The sequence below is a fragment of the Tursiops truncatus genome, chromosome 15 (assembly GCF_011762595.2).
Source record: "Tursiops truncatus isolate mTurTru1 chromosome 15, mTurTru1.mat.Y, whole genome shotgun sequence".
NCBI classification, from domain to species: Eukaryota; Metazoa; Chordata; class Mammalia; order Artiodactyla; family Delphinidae; genus Tursiops; species Tursiops truncatus.
Genome location: NC_047048.1, coordinates 70706798 through 70728361, shown reverse-complemented (window position 1 = coordinate 70728361; position 21564 = coordinate 70706798). Strand labels below are relative to the sequence as shown.

Here is a 21564-nt window from a genome sequence, read left to right as displayed (position 1 = left end):
AGCAAGGGAGAAAAAAAGCATCGCTGCAGACCAGGACTTTGGTCCCAGCACCAGAGCAGAATTCCAGTGAGCTAAGCTGGACCATGTTGTTCATATGGATCCTTTGCTTAGAACTTTCCAGTACCTCCCACTGTACTTAGAATGAGATCCACACTTATCTTGGTCTGCAAAGCCTGAGGTGACCCGAGCCCTGACTACTGAAACCGTACCACTCTCCCTCTCATTGCCTATCCTCCAGCATCATGGTCCTATCTGCTCTCTAAACAGAACAAACTCAACTCTATTTTAGGTCCTTTGTTCCCGTGGCTTCAAGTCACAGTTCTACTACTTACTACTGTGTGACCACAGACAACCTACTCAATTACTCTGAAACTCTGCTTCCTCATCCATAAGTATTTATCAAGTGCCTACTACGTTTGTGTCCTATTCTAGGCACAGGAGATAAAGCAATGAATAGAACAGACAAGGTTCCCACTCTCTTTAGCTCATCTTCTACTGGACCAAAGGCAATTAAATAAAAAAATAATTTCAAACAGAAGCAAATTCTATGAAAAAAATTAAACAGAGCAATAGGACAGGTGAATGAAAGTGGATACAGCAGGCTAGATTCGAGGGATCAGGGAAGACTGCCTGAGGAGGTGACATTTGAGCTGAGATCTATTATTAAGGGAAACTGGGTAAAGGGTACATGGGATCTCTCTGTATTATTTCTTACAACAGCGTATGAATCTACAATTATCTCAAAAAGCTGAAAAAAAATCACCCTGGCTACTATGTAGTTACTGTGTACATACCTACATAATATGTATACATACATACATGAAACTTTTTCAATAACTTCAATAATCTGTTTTATTTAACCCAGCATTTCTTAAAGTATCATCATTTCAACATGTAATCATCATAAAAATCATTAATGACATATTCTTGATCTTCGTACTAAGTCTTTGAAGTCCATTACGTACAATACATCTCAGGTCGGACCAGCCACATTTCAGGTGAATAGCCACTTATGGCTAACAGCTACCACATCAGACAGCACAACTACAGAGTTCTATGGAAGGTCTTTGATTATGAGCACTGAACTTCCACCCTCCTTTCTCTCTGTACTTGCTCCTCACCCTCCAGTTTTATTGAGATGTAACTGACATATAACACTGTATTAGTTTTACGTGTCCAACCATAACTCTTGTAGTGGGACAAGAAGGGAATCAGAGACACCGGCAAGCAGGCCGCCGCTGCTGTCACAGTTCACAGTTTGCAGCCGTAGCAGTGTGTGATTTGCTGTTACGGCAATGTAACCAAATGGACCTGGTGTGGCCAGGACAGTGGAAGAGATCAAGGAAGAAGCTCTGTAGCCTAAGCAACTGGGTATTTTGAGTCCTATCTACCTACCAGTGCTGCTGTAAGATTAAAAGAGCTAATATGTGTAAGACCCCCAACACAATGCTAAGCACACAGTAGATGCTCAATATATGTCAAAAATGAAAGAAAAAAATTCAATCCTAAAGTTTCAGTACATAAAGAACTAAGGTACATTTCAGATACTGGATAAAATCTCCCAGTTCCTTCAGAAGTTAAAACTAGTTCCCAACTTCATTTTTCAATGATTAAAAAGGAGGACCAAGCAGTACATTTAGACCCCTTTCTAATGTCTTTTTCAATCAAAGAAACATAAACATGTATCACAGTGAAGTCAAGGATTCCCACAATTATAAAAATCCTAAGTTTTTACTGTCAACCCTCTCAATCTAGAAGTTTCAATTAGATTTAAATTAAAATTTAAATTAGAAGTGACATATCTTCTAATACAACACTGGCTAGATGACTACTAGAGGTGATTTGTGCAGGATCTTTTGAAAAGAAGTATCACCAAAATATACTGGAATTCCAGGAGAAAACAATCGAGTAAAGAGCCTGTGTTAATAAAACATTTAAATAGAACAGGCTATGGGAAATAAAGCTAAGAGATCATATGTCATTGGGGCCAAATAGTGGAATTAAGATCTTGCTCTTTTTGAGCTAAAACTGCATTTTGTATTTATTTGTTTCTGTTATTTGGAGGTACAGAATGGGGGGTTAGTTTCTTTGAATGAAGATGTTTATAAAAGTTCAAGACGCTATAAACTACAAATGGTAAGAAGGCCAAATTTTTACTAACTGAAAGAACAAAAATCAAACTTTTAAAAAGTGAAACCTAATGGCAAGTAGTAGTTTGAAAAGGGAAGGTCTTCCTGAGAATTTAAGTTTAGGGCACTGACTTTCTGACCTGGACTTATATAACTCTCATACCCAGGAGACACGACACTTAATTGTCCTGTCAAACACTGCAGAAATTTATTACAACCATCAGGGATATTCCATGTCTCTTCCCACAGTATCTACTAATTCTTATCTCAGACAGATATGTGTGTGTGTGTGTGTGTGTGTGTGTGTGTGGTTTGGATGAATGTTCTGCATAATTAGAATTCTTTGCAGTACTGAGGAGAGAGCAGAGTGTTTAAAACGTAGTCTTCATTTAAAAGAAAAGAAAACTGATTTTTTTAGAGGAATTCTGGCTTTGGGAAAGGAAAAGCTATTTTTAATTAAGAGTTGAGCAAAGTTTTATATGAAAAATATAGACAAATGAGGATACTGTTTATATTTCAAAGATGGTGAAACAGATTCTGCTACAAAATTTTTCCAACATTAATCCCCAGCAAACCGTTCCTTAGGAAAACTATTTTTATCCCTTTATCAACTTGGTTGATAAGTATTTCATTTCCAGTGCAAATATGAACAAGCTATATAAAGCGAAATTGTTTTCATGCTTTAGAAACAAACATTTTGCAAATGGAAATGAAGCTTATTGTACTATAATGTTTATTTGCTAGGCTGACAAATGACTCTGGGGCCCACTAATATCAGGAAGTCTTCAAACAAGTATCCATACAAGGGACAGGCTTGACTCCCAAAAAGCTCCAAAGAGCACAGTTCCTCCAGATCAGAACACCACCCCAGAAAATTGTGATTAATGTTCATTAATCCAGAACACATTTACATGCATGATTCCACTGCCCTGTGTGGTAGATAGGATGCTATTAGCATTCCTATTTTTCAGATGAAGAAACTTCAGTTCAGAAAGTCTGATGTCCAAGGTTACTAAGAGCCACAGCCACCAAACGCAGCCCCCTCAAGCTATGCAGCAGTGACAGTAATGGCAATGGCAGTAATGGCGGTGACAGGGGCAGCACCTGAGTTGCACTCACCATGTGCTGGGCATTGTTCTTGACACTGTTCATGTGTCAGCTCATGAAACCCTCACAACAACCCTGTGATGGAGGCAGGCAGGTTTGTCTCTGGGCCACCAGCCTCCTCTTTCTCCACGCTGCCCGTCATACAGGCCCTGCTTCCTTCCCCACAAAATCAAAATGGGCACCACAAAGTCTTCACGTTCTCTCTACTCAAATCAAAAATTGCTCTAAAATGTTAATTGTTGAAGCTAGATGACATGTGATGGGGGTTTCTTTACACAATTCTCTCTACCTTTATGTTTTCAAGTCACCTTATAAACATTTACCATTTTTTTGCTCTCACATGGAATCTAAGCTATTGAAGAGGATAGAACACTATCTACTAACAATGAATTCAAAGGAAATATTATGAAAGATGGCTATGTAATAATAGAAAGTGACATTCATTCACTCTTTCCATGAACATAAATTGAAGGCCCGTATGTTAGGACGTGTAAAGGTCCAATGAAGGACTGCTGTCCTCAACAAGCTAAGGGTTTGGTAGCAGAATCAAAACGAATGCAGAAGTAATTACAAAGGAGGACTATTTGTGATAAATGTAATAAAAAGAAAAGTTCAAACAAAGTGCTATGTGAATTGGAAAAAGAAGTCGCATCAGGACAAATTGTGTTACACTGATTTTTCTAGGACAGTCCAAACTTTTTGGTGTATTAAACACTAAACATTATCTAAAATCTGCGAGTGGCCCACAACAAGAAATGGAGCTAAATCCAAAAGCAAAATTAGGACTGCAATGTCCACATGCCCTCTTTTATGGGATTATAATGATTTCTAGACCAAAATCCAGGCCTCTCGGTAAAAAGGGGCTAGCATTCCTCCCAAGTCCTTAGATTAAAACATACTGATTGGAGAAGGTTTTGCTGTAAAGAAGCTCAACGGCGCACCATCTCTAACACAAAACACTGAGAAATAATATAAATGTCCACCAACAGCGTTTGGTGATATCATTCATTTCAACTGATGCACAGTAATCCCTACATAACAATTTAAAAAGAAATAAAATAGAAGCTCTCACCCTGATGGGATCAGGATTAATAATGGTAGCATCCATTACAGGAAATGATTTCCAGTTTTTACTGGAAAGCCACTTGTGAAGTAGTCCAAAAGCAAAAATCCTACATTTTGATGAATTTTTTCTCCCAGTCTTTTCAGCGGTCTCTTCCATCTCTAAATTGACAAGAACTTTTTATACTCATTCACTTTTACCAGGTCTTTTAAACATTCAACTTATTTTTCACAAAAGCAATGTCTTTTTTTTCTTTTTTGTCCTCATTTTTTTTCATTAGTTTACCTCACAATATTTTGTAATTACAGTAACAAGTAAAACTGGGATAAACAGGCTTGGGGGCAAAGCCAACTGACTCTTGTTGATTCTCATCATCATCGTCATGGCAAATACTTATAATGTGTCTAGTATGTGCCAGCCACTGTTCTAAGTACTGTACGTACATTAAGTCCTTTACTACGCAATAACAGTCTAAGTACTACTGTGACCATCACTTTACAAATAAGGAAACTGAGGCACAGGGAAGTTAAGTAACTTGCTCGAGATCTTACAACTAGGAAATGGCAGACTGAGAATTCAAACCCAGGCAGCCTGGTTCTAAGTTAGCGACTCGGACCACTAAAACTCCCTAAAACCAAACGGAAGAGAGCTGCAGTGCGCTGGTACTCTAGAGCAGTGCCGTCCAACAGAACTTCTGCAATGATGGAAATGTTTTATACCTGGGCTGCTGAATTCAGTAATCACCAGTCGCATGTGGCTACTGAGATTGAGAAACTGGATTTTTAATTTAACTTTAATTAACTAAAATTTAAACAGTAACATGTGGCTAGTTGCAATTATATTGGGCACATCGTGATATATATATACATATATATATATATCACAATGTGGTTAAACGGAAAATATGAATTATAAAACATTATATCAAGTATGTCTCATTACTGGATTAAAAAACCATGAACAGAAAGACAGTAAACACATACAGAACTGTGTTTTCTCCAAATGGAGGGTGTGGAGGACACGGTTGGCTGCGTGGTGGGCACTGCACGTTGCCAGACCTACAGCCATTTTCTCTCTCTTCCACAGCAAGAGAATTCCTCTGCTGCTGGGAACAGCGACGTGCCCAGCTAAGAAACTACACTCACTAGCCTCCTTCACAGATATAAATGGATAATGAGATGTAAACTGTACGTGCTGGCTGGGACTTCTGGTACTTGAAAGGGTGTCCTTTGCCCTCCCTTCTCCTACTTCTTCCTGCTTCAAGGAAGGACTGTTTGGTTAGAGAGCCAGAAGCCCACTTGTGACCACAAGGTGACCATGAGAGTGCCAGCCGTGTGCTAAGGATGGTGAAGCAGAAAGAGAGAAAAGGCTAGACTGTGGCACTGCCACGCCAGCAACAGATTGCCTATTTCGGACTTAATGTTTTTTGAAAGAAAAATAAATAACTCGTCTTATTTAAAGCCTTGTTACCAGCAGCCAAAGCAAATCCTAGCTGACCAGTCTACTCAGTGTCCATTCCTCCTAGTCACAGAAAAACTTTCTTCCTAACAGACACGCAATTCTGTTCCTGATTGGCCTAAAGATAATTTCATCCCCCTCGTAAATAACTTGTTTAAGAACCAGGCCGAAGCCAATAAGGCATGGCGTTGCCCTGGTGACAGGAAGTGGTTCAGGAATGGGCACATGACCCAATTCAGGCTAATGACATTGTAGGATGAGTATGGGGGGTGGGGGGTTCTGAGAAAATTCTCATTCTTAGCAGATCAGAGAAAGTAAGGATCTTTCTACTGCTTTGGTAGGTGCCGTACATGGATCTGGGGCCCAGAACTGCTGCCCATATTTTGCTGCTGGCCTGAGGATGAAGCCAACACCCCAGGGAGGACTCAACCAAGAGATTCACAGGGCAAGCAGCCCGAGACAGTAGATTACATTAATGCTGAACTCTGTCCTACTTCTGGGGCAAGTACAAGTTATGTGAGCCAAAAAATATCCCCACTCTAGAGAGATCATCTTAGAGGCAATCGACTAGGTGCTAAGTGTTATTCAAATATTGTGAGAAAGGCAAATGAGTGAGGTCTTCCCAAGGGGCATGCAAAGTTGGGCACTGGGTCCTTAATATTTCTGTGCCTTTTCCATACAGGCCTGATAAAGAAGTTATTATACAGTAAGTTACCAAATACTGAGTTATTTAGGAGAACTTTTTGTTCGTCTACAGGCTTTTCCAAAGAAGGTTACTGAATAAGTGCACATGTTTCAAAGGTCTTATAAGAATCCTAACAGTTGGCAGATAATGTCAAGTACTTACTACCTGCCAGACCTTGTGCTGAGCCCTTTATCTCATGCAATCCTCACAAGAGGTGAGGAACTCTCATTACATCCATTTTACAAGTGAGGAAATGCTGAAGCTTAGAAAGAAAGGTTAAGTAAAAAAAGAAGCAGACTCACAGATACAGACAACAAACTAGTGGTTACTAGTGGGGAGAGGGAAGGGGGAGAGGCAATACAGGGGCAGGGGAAAAAGGATTATGAAATTATATAAAATAATGTTTGTGAAACTTTTGAAAATTATAAAGCAATATAGAATTTTTAGAAATTCATTCAATAAAACAAAAGTTAAAATTTTTTTAAAAAGATGATCCTCCTATTCACATGCTAATCACATAAGGGCTTTTCGACAGTTATCAAACAAAATAAAACATTCTTCAAACACTAAAAAAAAAAAGAAAGAAAGGTTAAGAAAGAAAGGTTAAGTAACTTGTAGAAGAAAGTAGAAAGGGCCAAGATTTGAACTGATGTCCAAAGGACTCCAATGCCTCCTAACCACGCCTTTGTACTGCTTCCTTTGGACACATAAGAACACATCTATGATTTCCGTGAGGCTGCACTATTTTTAAAATATTCTGTTCTCTTGACCCTCTAAGTATACTATACTCATCAGAACACAAGTCCCAACTTTTTGGTTTGGAAAAGATGGACATACATACCACATACAACAAGCAGAGATCATCAAGAACCACTGAATGTTAAACCCTATGCACACAAGAAAGCAATATAATTACATATGTTTAATTTATGTTGCAAATTCAGATTAGATAACCAACTCTTCTTTTTCAAGTTTCCTTTTGGTGGTTAAGTAGAAGCACATAGCAGGTAGGCTTGTGGAATTGGGAATGGGAGAAAAGAAGGTAACTCACATTTAATAAGCCCCTTGTAGTGGTCTCATTTTATAATGGTTAACTCTCAAAGGACCTCATGAGATATTTCACAGATAAGGAAACCAAGACTACAAGACCTTGCCCGAGGTCACCGTGATCTGCCTGAAATCCAAGGTCTTGTTCTTCCTGCTATACAACTCTGCATTCCTACAAGTTCTAGCATTTTCGAAATACTGGCTGAAAGAGACCAATGGCTCTGAAGCCATAGGAAAGCTACACCATTTTTAGGAGCCTCTCTGGAAATACCATTTGAATTAAGTTTCAGTTACTTTCAGTCATAGTGCCTTCAGTTTGAATAGATTATCCATAAGAAAAGAACCTCAATTGAAAAGATCTAATGCCTCAGATTTTAACTTAAAAACCACAAGGAAGGTTTCCCTGGTGGCGCAGTGGTTGAGAGTCCGCCTGCCGATGCAGGGGACACGGGTTCGTGTCCTGGTCCGGGAAGATCCCACATGCCGCGGAGCGGCTGGGCCCCTGAGCCATGGCCGGCTGAGCCTGCGCGTCCAGAGCCTGTGCTCCGCAACGGGCGAGGCCACAACAGTGAGAGGCCCGCGTACCGCAAAAAAAAAAAAAACCAACCCACAAGGAAACAGGTATTATGTTTCAGATAAACTAACTTATAATATATATAGTATTTATTTTCTTAGGCAGCAAAATACAATCAGTAAGCAGTAGAATGCTAGGCTTTGGTACAAGAGTTCAAACAGAAACACAGTCTAGTCCTAGAAGTACACTGGCTACAGAGAATCACTTTTTAAATAAATCACCCCAGCTGCCTCATATACGACTAAACAGCCTCATAATAAATTGTTTATGAAAACTTAGAAGTTATATTTTTAAATGACATTTGTATATGAAACCTTCATTCTCCAGGCAGTTGAGATGCCCAAATAGAGAATGTTACAGCATAGAATCACTCTGATACAAGTAAAAATTAAATTAAAAACAAAAAAGAAACATTTTGCTCTGTTTCTTTGTTTACAAGGTATCATCTGCCTATCTATCTCCCCCAAATCCTACCATCTTCAGAGCCACTCAACTAGGTGCTAATCTCTCTAATATTGGCAGGTATTAGCTGTCTCAAACCAAAAGAATCATTTTTTCAGTAAGAGGCGTGTGCCACCAGTCCATATGGAAGCCAAGGCAGCAGCTGAAAAATGAAACTGAGCAGGGGGTAGCAGGAATCCAAAAAGAAAACCAATCAACACTGTCAAACATATTTCAGAAATAATAGACACATAGATCAATGGAAGAGAATTGAGTTGAACTGCCCAGAAATAAACCCACACATATATGGTCAATTAATTTTATTCAAAGGAGTCAAGAATATACAATAGAAAAAAGATCGTGCCTTCAACAGTGTTGGGAAAACTGGGCAGCCGCATGCAGAAGAATAAACCTTGACCACTTCTTACACCATATACAAAAATCAACTCAAAATGGATTAAAGACTTGAACGTAAGACCTGAAAGCATAAAACTCCTAGAAGAAAACAAGGAGGGGTAACCTCCTTGATATCAGTCTTGGCAAAGACTGGATCTGACACCAAAAACAAAGGCAACAAAAGCAAAAATAAACATGTGGGACTACATCAAACTGAAAAGCTCTGTACAGCAACGGAAACCATCAAAAAAATGAAAAGGCAACCTACAGAATGGGAGAAAATATTTGCAAATCACATACCTGATAAGGGGTTAATTTCCAAGATATATAAAGAACTCATGCAATGCAAAGAAAAACAAACAATCTGACTCAAAAAAACTGTCAGAGGACTTGAATAGACATTTTTCCAAGGAAGGCATACAAATGGCCAATAGATACCTGAAAAGGTGCTCAACATCACTAATCATCAGGGAAATGCAAATCAAAACCACAATGATATCACCTCACACTTGTTAAGACCGCTTTTCTCAAAAAGACAACAGATTACAAGTGCTGACAAGGACGTGGAAAAATGGGAACACTTGGGCACTGTTGGTGGTATGGAAAGCAGCGTGGAAGTTTCTCAAAAAATTAAAAACAGAACTACCATATGACCCAGCAATTCCACTTCTGGGTATTTGCCCAAAGGAAATGAAATCTCTATTTTGGAAAATCATCTGCATCCCCATGTTCACGGCAGCATTATTTACAATAGCCAAGACATGGAAACAACCTAAGTGTCCATCGACAGATGAATGGATAAAGAAAATATGGTGTGTGTATACATATACACACACACAATGAAATACTAGTCAGCCATAAAAAGGAAATACTGTCATTTAAAACAACATGGATTACAGAGTGAAGTAAGTCAGAAAGAGAAAAACAAATACCTTATGCTAACACATATATATGGAATCTAAAAAAAAAAAAGGTTCTGAAAAACCTAGGGGCAGGACAGGAATAACGATGCAGATGTAGAGAATGGACTTGAGGACACGGGAAGGGGGAAGGGTAAGCTGGGAAGAAGTGAGACAGTGGCATGGACATATATACACTACCAAATGTAAAACAGATAGCTAGTGGGAAGCAGCTGCATAACACAGGGAGATCAGCTCATCAGCTCAGTGCTTTGTGACCACCTAGAGGGGTGGGATAGGGAGGGTGGGAGGGAGATGCAAGAGGGAGGAGATATGGGGATATATGTATATGTATAGCCGGTTCACTTTGTTATAAAGCAAAAACTAAAAACAAAACAAAAAACATGGATGAATCTTGAGGGCATTATGCTAAGTGAAATAAGTCAGACAGAAGACAAATACTGTATGATCTCACTTATATGTGGAATCCAAAAAGAAGACCAAACCCATAGATACAGAGAACAGACTGGTGGTTGCCAGTTGCCAGAGACAGGTGGCAGGGGTCGGGGCAGGGGTAGATAGGTGAAATGGGTGAAGGTAATCAAAAGGTACAAACTTCCAGTTATAAGACTAGTAAATCCTGGGGATATAATGTATAGCATGGTGACTAGTAAAAATAACGTATTTGTATATTTGAAATTTGCTAAGAGAGTAAATCTTAAAAGTTTTCATTACAAGAAAAAAAAACTGTAACTATGTGCGGCGATGTTTGTTAACTAAACTTGTGGTTAATCGTTTCATAATACATACATATATCAAATCATTATGTTGCACACCTAAAACTCATACAATGTCATATGTCAATTATATCTCGTATTTTAAAAATCCTTCTAATATTGTTTTAATCATTTAATCAATAAGGAGAGGTTAAAAATATACATAAATTAAGTTCATTATCAAAAAAGAAAGAAGAAAAAAATGAAAAAAAAAGAAGAAAAATAATAATAATAGCAGCTAATATTTACTGAAGGGCTCCCATGAACAGGCACTATGTTAAGTGATTTAACTACATAGTCAATCCTTAGAACAACTCTATGCAGTAGGTACTATTATTAAAGAACTTACTCAACGCCATACATTTATTCAGAATATTACAATATTCAGAATACGGTAAAGCCTTGAAACTTTGCTCCCGCGTTTACTGGTTGATTCTGAGCAACAAACACTCTCTGATTCCAGTCTCCATTGCTTTAAAATGTTAACTGCACGACACAGTGCAACATCTGCATTTCCTAGGCCTCTGTGGCTGGTGTCACTAAATACCCCACCCACTCATGTCCTAGCCAATCCTAATCAGGGCAGGAACAAATATTAGGACTACTTTTGTTACCACTGTGAGCCTGGGAGGAATGGCTGCCCTCATCCCACTCCCATGCCCCAGAAGCCAGCCAAGAGGCTGAGTCAGTTTCTCCACAGGCCCAGTCCTGACTTCTCTCCTCTTCCCAACCAACTCATACTGATGAGACTCCAGCATGCTTTCAATGATGTCAGTGTTGGCTGAAATCATCTACCCCACCTCAAGGGTAACAGACAATCGAAAGTATCTATATATGAAAATCCCTGGAGAGTTCACATTTCTCCATGTATTCAATCCAACTGGAATAGTAGAGGATTAGGTTATTGGGAGTAATGTAATTTTGGTTAACTGGTGGTCACCCAAAAAATCTTTTAAACGACATTCTAAAATGGATCAATGTACTGCACTATTTCGTAAGTAGTAGATTTGAACATAATTGAATGCTTGGCTGAGAAATTTGCTACATCTCAGGGTGGTCATCTAAACACTGGAACATGCCCGCAATGTGGAATACATTTTATACCATTGGCTTACACATACATAAAAAGGGCTGAAAAAAAGTTTTACAAAAGAAAGCATATTCTTAATATATGAGATATAATCTTTTTTCTGTTCTACTGGGGGTTTTTTCCCACTAAAAGAAAAAAATATGCTGGAACTCCTCTCCCAAATAATTCCTCTACCTACTAATTCCCAACCTACTGTAGGTAACAACCTATGGTTTGAAAAGCACTGGTACAAGCAGCCCTTCACAGTGTGGTTTTGCCAGCACATAAGACCAACCCAGAAAAGCAATGTTGTAAGTAACCAGTGTTGGACAGAACATACAGGCTGTTTTCTTAAAAAATATATATTAAGCTAAATTATTAACTGAGGGAATTTTCTCCACCTACCAGAGAGGAAAATACATGACAGTCGTGCAAAGGTTTCCTTTAATCAGGAGACAGTGGGATTTAACAGAGCACATGACTTGGCATCAGGAAAACCTGTATCATTTTGCAACACCGCCCCCCCCCCGCCCCCCCCCCCCCCCCCCGCAATGAAATCGATCTTGGCAATGATAATTAACAGCTGCTAAAACCATTCTGTGAAAGGCTAATGAGAAACTTACAATGAAGGGGATCCTTCCAACAAACACCTGAACCCAATGATCAATCTTAGTATCACATAAGGTGAGAGCCAGCCTTTACTGCCTGCTGATGTACACAGCACCACCCATAAAGTACAATGGACAAAAAAATAAAGGCAATGGAGGAACACGTTAAAGGGATATAACCAGCCAAATCCAGAGTCGTTGTACAGGACAAATGACCTGATTTTTCAACAAATAAAGGGCAAGGGGGGGCAGGGGGGGTGAAGAAGAGACGAAATTGCTAAAGATTCAAAGATTTAGGAGACTATCACCCAGATGTAACAGGTGGTCCTTGTTTGGATCCCAATTCAAACAAACCAACTGTAAAAAGACATTTATGAGATAACTGAGGAAACTGAATACCAAACGGATACTAGGTAATATTTAGGAATTACTATGTTCATATTCTTAGGTGTGATTATAGGGAGAAAAAGGGGGTGAAAAAAACCCTTACCTCTTAGATGTATATTAAAGTATTTATAGATGAAATGATATGATGTCTAGGATTTTCTTTAATATAATCTAAGGTGGGGAGGGAGTGGAGGCTATAGATCAAATAAAACTGACCATATGTTGGTATCTGTTGAAGCTGGGGTATAAGGTATTATACCATCTTTGTACTTTTGTATATGTTTAAAACTTTCCATAATAAGAAGCTATAATATAAAAAGAAAATAAGAAAACCTGGATTCAAACTCCGGAATTCATTAGATGTAGGAGCAGGGAGGTTTCTTAAATCCTTTGATCTTCAATTTCCTCATCTGAAAACAGAAATGATAATCCCTATTGAAAAGTTACTGGGAGGAATGAAATGAGATCATGGGTTCACATCTTTTGGACATGCAGCTCTCATAAACTGCAAAACGCTTAAGAACATCAGCACGATAGTTAATTCCCTCTCTGCAATGCTCTGGAAGCAGAGACACATTACAGGTTTGTGGGAATAGAAATAGGTAATAAGCTGAATCCATTTTAACTCTCAACAATTTTTGTTTTGTAGTAATCCTTTAATAAGACACTGTTTACTTCACTGGCCCCTTTCTCCCCAAAGGAGAGTGTCAAAGATATTGCAATCAATTGCAGGTCTTGCTGCTTCCCTGGTGGCACAGTGGTTAAGAATCCACCTACCAATGCAGGAGACATAGGTTCGAGCCCTGGTCTGGGAAGATCCCACATGCCGCGGAGCAACTGAGCCCGGGCCCCACAACTACTGAGCCTGTGCTCTAGAGCCCGTGAGCCACAAGTACTGAAGCCGCGTGTCACAACTACTGAAGCTTGTGCGCCTAGAGCCTGTGCTCTGCAACAAGAGAAGCCATTGCAATGAGAAGCCCTCGCACTGCAATGAAGACTAGCCCCTGCTCGCCGCAACTAGAGAAAGGCTGCGCACAGCACCAAAGACCCAACACAGCCAAAAATAAATAAATAAAATCTTTAAAAAAAAATTTGAAAGTCTCTAACTTGAGCTGTTTATATTTCTTGTTTACTTTCCCAATTATATTTCCCCTGCTAAAGGTAGAAAGTAATTTTCAGGAGACTGTGTTAAGATACAACTGAATGCAATTAGGAATCAAGGTAATCTAAATAGGACTTTGTTTAAAATATTCCAGGTGCTTTGAGAAGAATAGATTTGCATCTTCCAGCATTAATGCTTCATCTCAAATAAAAGGAAATTAACAAAGGTTCAAGTCTAAGTAACACAAAGGGAAATCTGTCACTATCTGGCTTCAGCTTGCAGAATGGGTTGGCGGGAGCCAGGGTGATCTTTCTATAATGCGAATCTGATTAAGTCATTTCCCTTCCTTTCAATGGTTTCCCTCTGCTTCCAGGAAAGAGTCCAAACTCGGGAACAAAAAGGCTCAGGTGGCTCTCCAGCCTTATTTCCTCCCTCCTCCCCCAGTCTAAGCCCCTTCTCCCTACAGGTCCCCAAGGCTTCATCCTCCACTCCTTTCTCCCTTACCTCTTAGTTGTCAAGTCCTGTTGATTCTCCTGAAATGTCTCTCAAATCTGCCCACTCCATTCCATTCCTGCTGCCACTGCCCTAGACCAGGCCCTTTTTTTTTAACTTTTACTCCCCCATCTCCCTAAATAGGTTGCTTTTTCCAATTATGAAAGCCATTCATGCTCATAAAAAAGAAAAATAAGGCAATAAGGAAAGGAATAAAAGTCTCCCCATGATCTCAAGACACAGACATAAAGAACTTATCTTTCTGGCACATTCATGTTTGTAGCAGCATTATTCAAAATAGCCAAAAGGGGAAGGCAACCCAAATGTCCATCTATGGAATGGATAAACAAAATGTTCATAAATACAATGTAGGTACAAAATGTGTATATCCACACATGGAATGTTATTTAGCCTTAAAAAGGAAGGAAATTCTGACACATGCTACAACATACACAAACCTTGAGGACATGATGTTAAGTGAAAAAAGCCAATCGCAAAAAGACAAATATTGTATGATTCCACTTACATGAAGTATCCAGAGTGGCCAAATCCATAGAAACAGAAAGTAGAATGGCAGTTGCCAGGAGCTAGGGGGAGGGGGAAACGTGGAGTTGTTTTTTTGTTTGATTTTTTTTGTGTGGTACACGGGCCTCTCACTGTTGTGGCCTCTCCCGTTGCAGAGCACAGGCTCCGGACGCGCAGGCTCAGCGGCCATGGCTCATGGGCCCAGCCGCTCTGCGGCATGCGGGATCTTCCCGGACCGGGGCACGAACCCCTGTCCCCTGCATCGGCAGGCGGACTCTCAACCACTGCGCTACCAGGGAAGCCCCCGTGGAGTTGTTTTAATGGGTATAAAGTTTCAGTTCCACCAGATGAAAAAGTTCTGGAGGTTGACTGCACAACACTGTGAATATCCTTAACACTTAAAAACGGTTATGATAAGTTTATGGGTATTTGACCACAATTAAAAATAAAAAATTGTTCTAAACAACTCATCTTTCTAGACATTTTTCCTATAAATATGTATACACTTAAAAAAAACAAAAATAGAAACATATGGTCATCTGTTTTTCACACCTAACCATATGATGTAAACATCCTTCTCATATATATGGCTCCCGCCTCCTTTATAACAGCTGATAGTACCCATCATATAACTGCATCATGATTTAACCAGTCGGCTTTCAGTTTTTCAATATTATAAAAACATCACAGTCAACAAGTTTGCATATTTTCTCATCATGTCCGTAACAGACATCTGGTTTTTTTACATGCCTTTTTTTCTGGTATCTATACCCCGATTTTCCCAAGGCAAAAATACCTCCTCTTCACACAAACACCCATCCTGACCCATACCTCCAAACCTCCAGCCAACTCTTATTCTATCTGACTAGCTAGGCACATTTATTTTAAAGTTTATTCCTAGGTATTTATTTTTCATGTTGCTATTGTCATTTCACCTACAATTCCATCTTCTTACTATTGCTTTTTGTCTCTCTTGTAGCTTATTTTTAACTCAATTCTCTTGAATTTTCTCAGCAGATAATCATATCAGAGGCAGACAATCGTATCATTTAGGTAGCGATTAAGAGCAAAAGCTCTGGCTCAGGCAGGCCTGGATTCAAATCCTGTGTGACCTTGGTTAAGCATTTTTTACCTCCATTTCCTCATCCATCAGCTAGGAATTACACTAGAGGCTATCTCCCAGGGTTGATGTGAAGATCACGTTTTCAACTGAGACTGCATGGAGAGTGCTTAACACAATGTTAGTTCAATAAATGTCTCCTATCTGTTGAGAAAGAAAATAGAACTTTCTCTCCATGCTTACATCTTTTACTTATTTCTTCTGGTTGCATTACACAGGTGTGCTCCTTTTCAGCAATTACCTTGCTTCCCACGTCTCCAAAACTAAACAAAACAAAACAAAAAAGCCGTCATCAGACTCTTCGTAAAGGATCTGTACTGTGGATCGCATCCACTCTCACATTCGCTGGAAAGTTGTGCCATTGATCTTCCCCTTCATCTCCTGTATTTTCTGTCTCTCCCTCACTACTGGCTGTTTGCCATCAGCATTTAAATCTGCTTGTGTCTCTCTCCTGCTTAAAACAACTTCACCTGATTCCCCAATTGCTCTCCAGCCTTCTCGCTTCTCTTCACAGCCAAACTTCTTGGAGCTGCCTACACTTTGCCTTTACTTTCTCACATCCCACTCTCTCCTCATCCCACTGACATATTACATTGAACCTTTGGAACCTGCCGATATTATAGATTCCACCCCCATCATTTCACCAAATCTGCTCAACTGGGTCTTCAGTGACCTCTATATTTACTTATGCAAAAGGCACATTTTAACGTTTAACTTCTTTCACTTGAAATCTCAGCAGCATTCAGCAAAGTGGACCTCTTCCTTGGGCTTTCATTACTACACTCTCCTAGTTTTCCTCCCACTTCTCTGGTCATTTCTTCTTGGTGTAGTTCTAAGTGAATGGTTCTGCCTAGAGTGTACAAGATAGTGGCCCTGAATGACCTGGGCCTTCAAAAGAAAAAAGGAAAAACTCTCTGGATGGGTCTCTTCCAATACTGATTCAGTTCCAGTTGTACTGGACTGCTTTCGTCTCCATGAATGTACCTTTAATGTCTGGAATACATGCCATGAGGGCAGGAACCTGATTCCTTACTACTTACACAGTGCCTGGCACATAACAGGTGCTCAGTTAATATTTTTTTGAATCCCCATAAATGAAGAGCTGCAATATGAAAAACAGACTGGAGAAGTGATGAGACCAAGAAAGAACAAAAAAAATCCTGATCTTTTGAACACCATACCTCTGATCACGCAACACACACTCACTGCCTGATTTAAATCCTTTGGTGCTCCCCACTAACCCCCATGACAAAGTCCAAACTCAGGAGGAGATACAAATAAAGTCTTTCTTCTATAAGAAGAGCACCTGCTTATCTCTCAAACACACCGAGCCAGATCACTTCCACTTCCCGGAATCTGTCTCTAAACAGGCTATGAAATCCCTGCAGATGCCCAAGAAGCCTGCACTCTCTCCCCAAGACCTTGCACTGGCCGTTCTCTCTGCCTAGAACACTATGCACTCCACCAGCTTCATCTTCCGGCCAATACAGAGGCAGTCTTCATGTCTCATTTTGGAAGTCATCTTCTTTTGGAAACTCTCTTTGACCATCCTCCCCAACCTCATCTCCGGAAATCTGGGTTAACTGCCTTCTCTGTGCATTCACAGTCCCCTGTATGTCCAAAATCATAGCTGGAACCACAATGAGTTCCTATTTATACCTTAAATCTGTGGAGTTCCCTGAGGACAAGATGTCTCATTCACTTTTTTACCCCTGGCAATTAGCCCAGGCCCTGATACACAACACATGCTCAATGATGGACCTCCTTGTAGTAGTAGTAGTAACAACGAAAGCTCCCAAGGCTTACCTGCAAGGATTTGAAATATATTATTTGCTTTGTAATAAGCTTCTAAGATAGGTGCTATCATTATCCCCATTCTGCAGATGGGAAAACTGATGGACAAAGAAGTTAATCCTCTCTGGCCCCAGAAGAGTCGCACAGACGCACATTTCCTGCAATTCTGAGTTATTCCTCGACCCCAAATAAGAAGAGCTTTAAAAAAAAACTTTCGAATCACGCCAATGGCCCCCAAATATAATAAACAGACCAAAGCGCTGGATGGGTAAAGGGCAAGAGGGGGCGCAGCCCTGGCGCCAAGGGTGGGGGGAGCGGATAAAGGTCAGGCCCCGTCTCCTTCCCGGGAGTCCCCAGCGGCCCAGCCCCTCGCCCGCTGAGACGAGTCGACGCCGGGAACCGCGCGTTAAGACCGCGACTGCCCGCCCTGCCCCTGCTCACCTGCCGTCCCGCCGCCAGCCGAGCCCGGGCCGCTGGCCCGCAGCGCCTCCCCCGGGCTGCCTGGCGCCCGCCGAGCGCAGCGAAGCCCGTTGCCTTGGCGACCGGAGCTGCCGAACTCCCGCGGCTCGCGCTACGGCGGCTCGGAAGGGACCAGAAGGCCTCGCGGCCCCTTCCGCAGCCCCCTAGCGGGCGGAGGAGGGAAAAGCGGGCGGAGGAGGGAAAAGCGGGCGGAGGAGGGGAAAGCGGGCGGAGGAGGGGAAAGCGGGCGGAGGAGGGGAAAGCGGGCGGAAGTCCGGGTCCGGAGCGGAGGGGGACCCGGGTGGGGTTGGAAGCCTCAAACTTGGCCCGGAGGGACGGGAGAAGGAAGGAAGCTTTGGGGGAAAGGGGGACAGCCAGGCCGGGGGAGAACTTGGGCTTCATATCCTGCCTGTGCCTCAGTTTCTCTGTCAGCTGAGATGGAGAGTATTCCGGGAGATGACAGAGCTGCAGGCGGAAGCTTGCTAGACTGGGAATATTTAAAGACGTGAAAATTGATGTGGGAAGGGTGGCACATGCCTCTCCCTCTTTAATTTCCAAAACGGTGGTGGGACAAAGAATTTTTTTTAAAAAACTAGAAAAAGAAACAAAAAAAAACTTGTTTCTTTGGGCTCATGGTGAGAATTCGATCACCAGATTTAATTTCAATATGAGAAATAATGTACTTTAACTCGTGACTAGCAGTTATACTTCCTGGAATAATCCTGCAGATAATCTTGGAACATGAGCATAAAGAATATTCATTGCTCCATTGTTTGTAACAGCAAAAGGGCTGAGACCAGTCTAAACGTCCATCAGTAACAGATTATGGTACATCTGTAAAATGGATTGCCAGAGAAAGAATTAAGAGGGACTGAGGTAGATACAGATACAGTTTCCATATAGACCTAGCTTCAAGCTATGCATATAGCTGTTGACTGAAGAAAAAAAAAAAAGCACAACCTAAAAGTTGAGAATTATGTTTTATTTGGCTGGACACAGCCTCTCAGACAGCTCTGAGAGACTGCTCCAAAGAAACGAGGGAGGAGTCAGAATATATTTGAGTTTTTGCAACAAAGATTACTGTTAATTAAAGAAAAACATATCTCAAGTTGAGGAATTTAGCACTTTTCTGTGTATGGGAAGATGCAAGAGTCTGGCCTCACTGAAATCATTCCTTTGATATGCACCTTAACTATCTAGGGCCAGTATCCTGCTTTTCTCCATCCTGAATCCCCCAGGGTGCACAGCTGGGGGTGACTGCAGTGGCTGAGGTTTGGCAGCCCTTTGGTCTCCATCCTGAGTTCCTTCAGGCCTCGCTATCTGGGGTGTCTGTAGTGGTTTGATGGCTGCAGCATCCTTTGTTTACTGTTATGTGTCACCTACAAATTGGCACTTGCCACCTGCCTCTACAAGGATTAAATTATGAGTTGCTGCAGCTGCTGACCTTCAACACTCAGTGAAAGGAATTCAGGGTGGAGATCAGGAAGGAGGCACTCTGTGCTCTAGGAAAAACTGGCAGAACAGGTCTTCAGATGGTTACTTTTTTTTTTTTTTTTTTTTTTTTTTGCGGTACACGGGCCTCTTACTGTTGTGGCCTCTCCCGTTGCAGAGCACAGGCTCCGGACGCGCAGGCTCAACGGCCATGGCTCACGGGCCCAGCTGCTCCGCGGCATGTGGGATCTTCCCAGACCGAGGCACGAACCCGTGTACCCTGCATCAGCAGGCGGACTCTCAACCACTGCGCCACCAGGGAAGCCCCAGATGGTTATATATATTTTAAGAGAAGATTTTATGAGTCCAATTCTTACATTTCCTTTTATCTAGAAAAGCACTAAAATCTTTCATGGTGATGTCTGCTTCTCGTGACTAGCAGCCACCTTCTGCAAAAATGTGTGCTTGACTGCATGTACCCCCCCTTCACCAAAATCACATACACAGTGACCTCCCCCCCTACCTCTTTGGAGCCGTTTCTCAGAGCTATCTGAAATGCTGTCTCCCGGGCTATAGTCCTCATTTGCCCCAAATAAAACTTAACTCACAACTCTCATGTTGTGCATTTTTTTTCAGTCGACATATGGCAGGCAACATTTTTCACTTCACACAGCGATAGTCTCCTAACTAGCCCTGTCTTTGCTTCTACTCTAACTTCCAACCCTGCCCCAGTCTCTTCTCCACCCAGCAACCAAAACGATCCTTTAAAAATGTGAACATGGGGCTTCCCTGGTGGCGCAGTGGTTGAGAGTCCGCCTGCCGATGCAGGGGACACGGGTTCGTGCCCTGGTCCGGGAAGATCCCACATGCCGCGGAGCAGCTAGGCCCGTGAGCCATGTCTGCTGAGCCTGCGCATCTGGAGCCTGTGCTCCGCAACGGGGGAGGCCACAACAGTGAGAGGTCCGCGTACCGCAAAAAAAAAAAAAAAAAAAAATGTGAACATGATCACATCCTTCCCCTGCTCAAAACCTTTAAGTGTGCTGAACAAAATCTAGAGTTACCATGATCAACAGACCCCGTCCGCCTCCAAATGAACTACCTCCCTGGATAGCTGTCCAATCCCATCTCTCACCATTTTCCCTCTTGTCCATGCTCCAGCCACCCTGGCTTTGTGGTTTTTAAGTTAAGCATACTTCTATCTCAGGGCCTTTCCTCTTGCTGTTCCACATTGGGACCACTCTTCCTCCAGATATCCCCATGACTTCCTCACTTCCTTCACATCTCTGCTCAAATGTCAGGTCTTCAAAAAGACCTGCCCTGCCTATTTAAAATAGCAGACCCCACCAACTCTGCCTTCTCTTCTCCTGGTTTATTTTTCTTCGCAGCTCTTGTCAGTATCTGATGGAATTGTATACATTTATTTGTTGCCTGTCTCTTTTTGTTCCCAGTGAGTTTAAGGTTCTTGCCTCGTTGTGAAAGAATTTGGAGACAAAGCAGGGAGGTTAAGAAAGTAAAGTGAGAATTCATTTAAGCAAGAATCCACTTTTAGGGGCTTCCCTGGTGGCGCAGTGGTTGAGAGTCCGCCTGCCGATGCAGGGGACACGGGTTCGTGCCCCGGTCCGGGAGGATCCCACGTGCCGCGGAGCGGCTGGGCCCGTGAGCCATGGCCGCTGAGCCTGCGCGTCTGGAGCCTGTGCTCCGCAACGGGAGAGGCCACAGCAGTGAGAGGCCTGTGTACGGCAAAAAAAAAAAAAAAAAAAAGAATCCACTCTCAGAGGGAGAGGGCAGACAGGTGAGGAGCTGCTACCCTGAGCTTCTCTGGCAAGCCGGTTATGAAGGGCATACAAATGAAGGGGTGAAATAGTCACTGGGGAAAGAGGAGTTTGGGGGTCCTATTCCCTGATTTTCATCCCAACTCCATCTTCCCGAGGGGAGGAGGGATTTTTGTCCTTATTTAGTTTAGATCAGAAGTGTCATGGCGTTGGTGCATGATGGGTACTTC

General features: G+C 41.7%; 1 protein-coding gene across 6 annotated transcripts in view; it reads right to left on the bottom strand.

Annotated features, from left to right (window-relative positions):
* Nucleotides 1–18223, bottom strand: part of PKIG (cAMP-dependent protein kinase inhibitor gamma) — a 103570-nt gene extending 85347 nt beyond the window's left edge. For 3 of the 6 annotated variants that reach the window (XR_012326359.1, XM_033840797.1, XM_019943849.2), the window contains exons 1-2: nt 16062–16141; nt 12973–13049 (exon numbers count right to left, since the gene is read on the bottom strand). The gene's annotated coding sequence lies outside the window, so the exon portion shown is untranslated. Of the gene's footprint in view, nt 1–12972; nt 13050–16061; nt 16142–18113 lie in introns of those variants that run through there. The other 3 variants (XM_019943855.3, XM_019943857.2, XM_019943852.3) reach the window with 3 other exon arrangements.
* Between the last annotated feature and the right edge of the window lie 3341 nt (nt 18224–21564).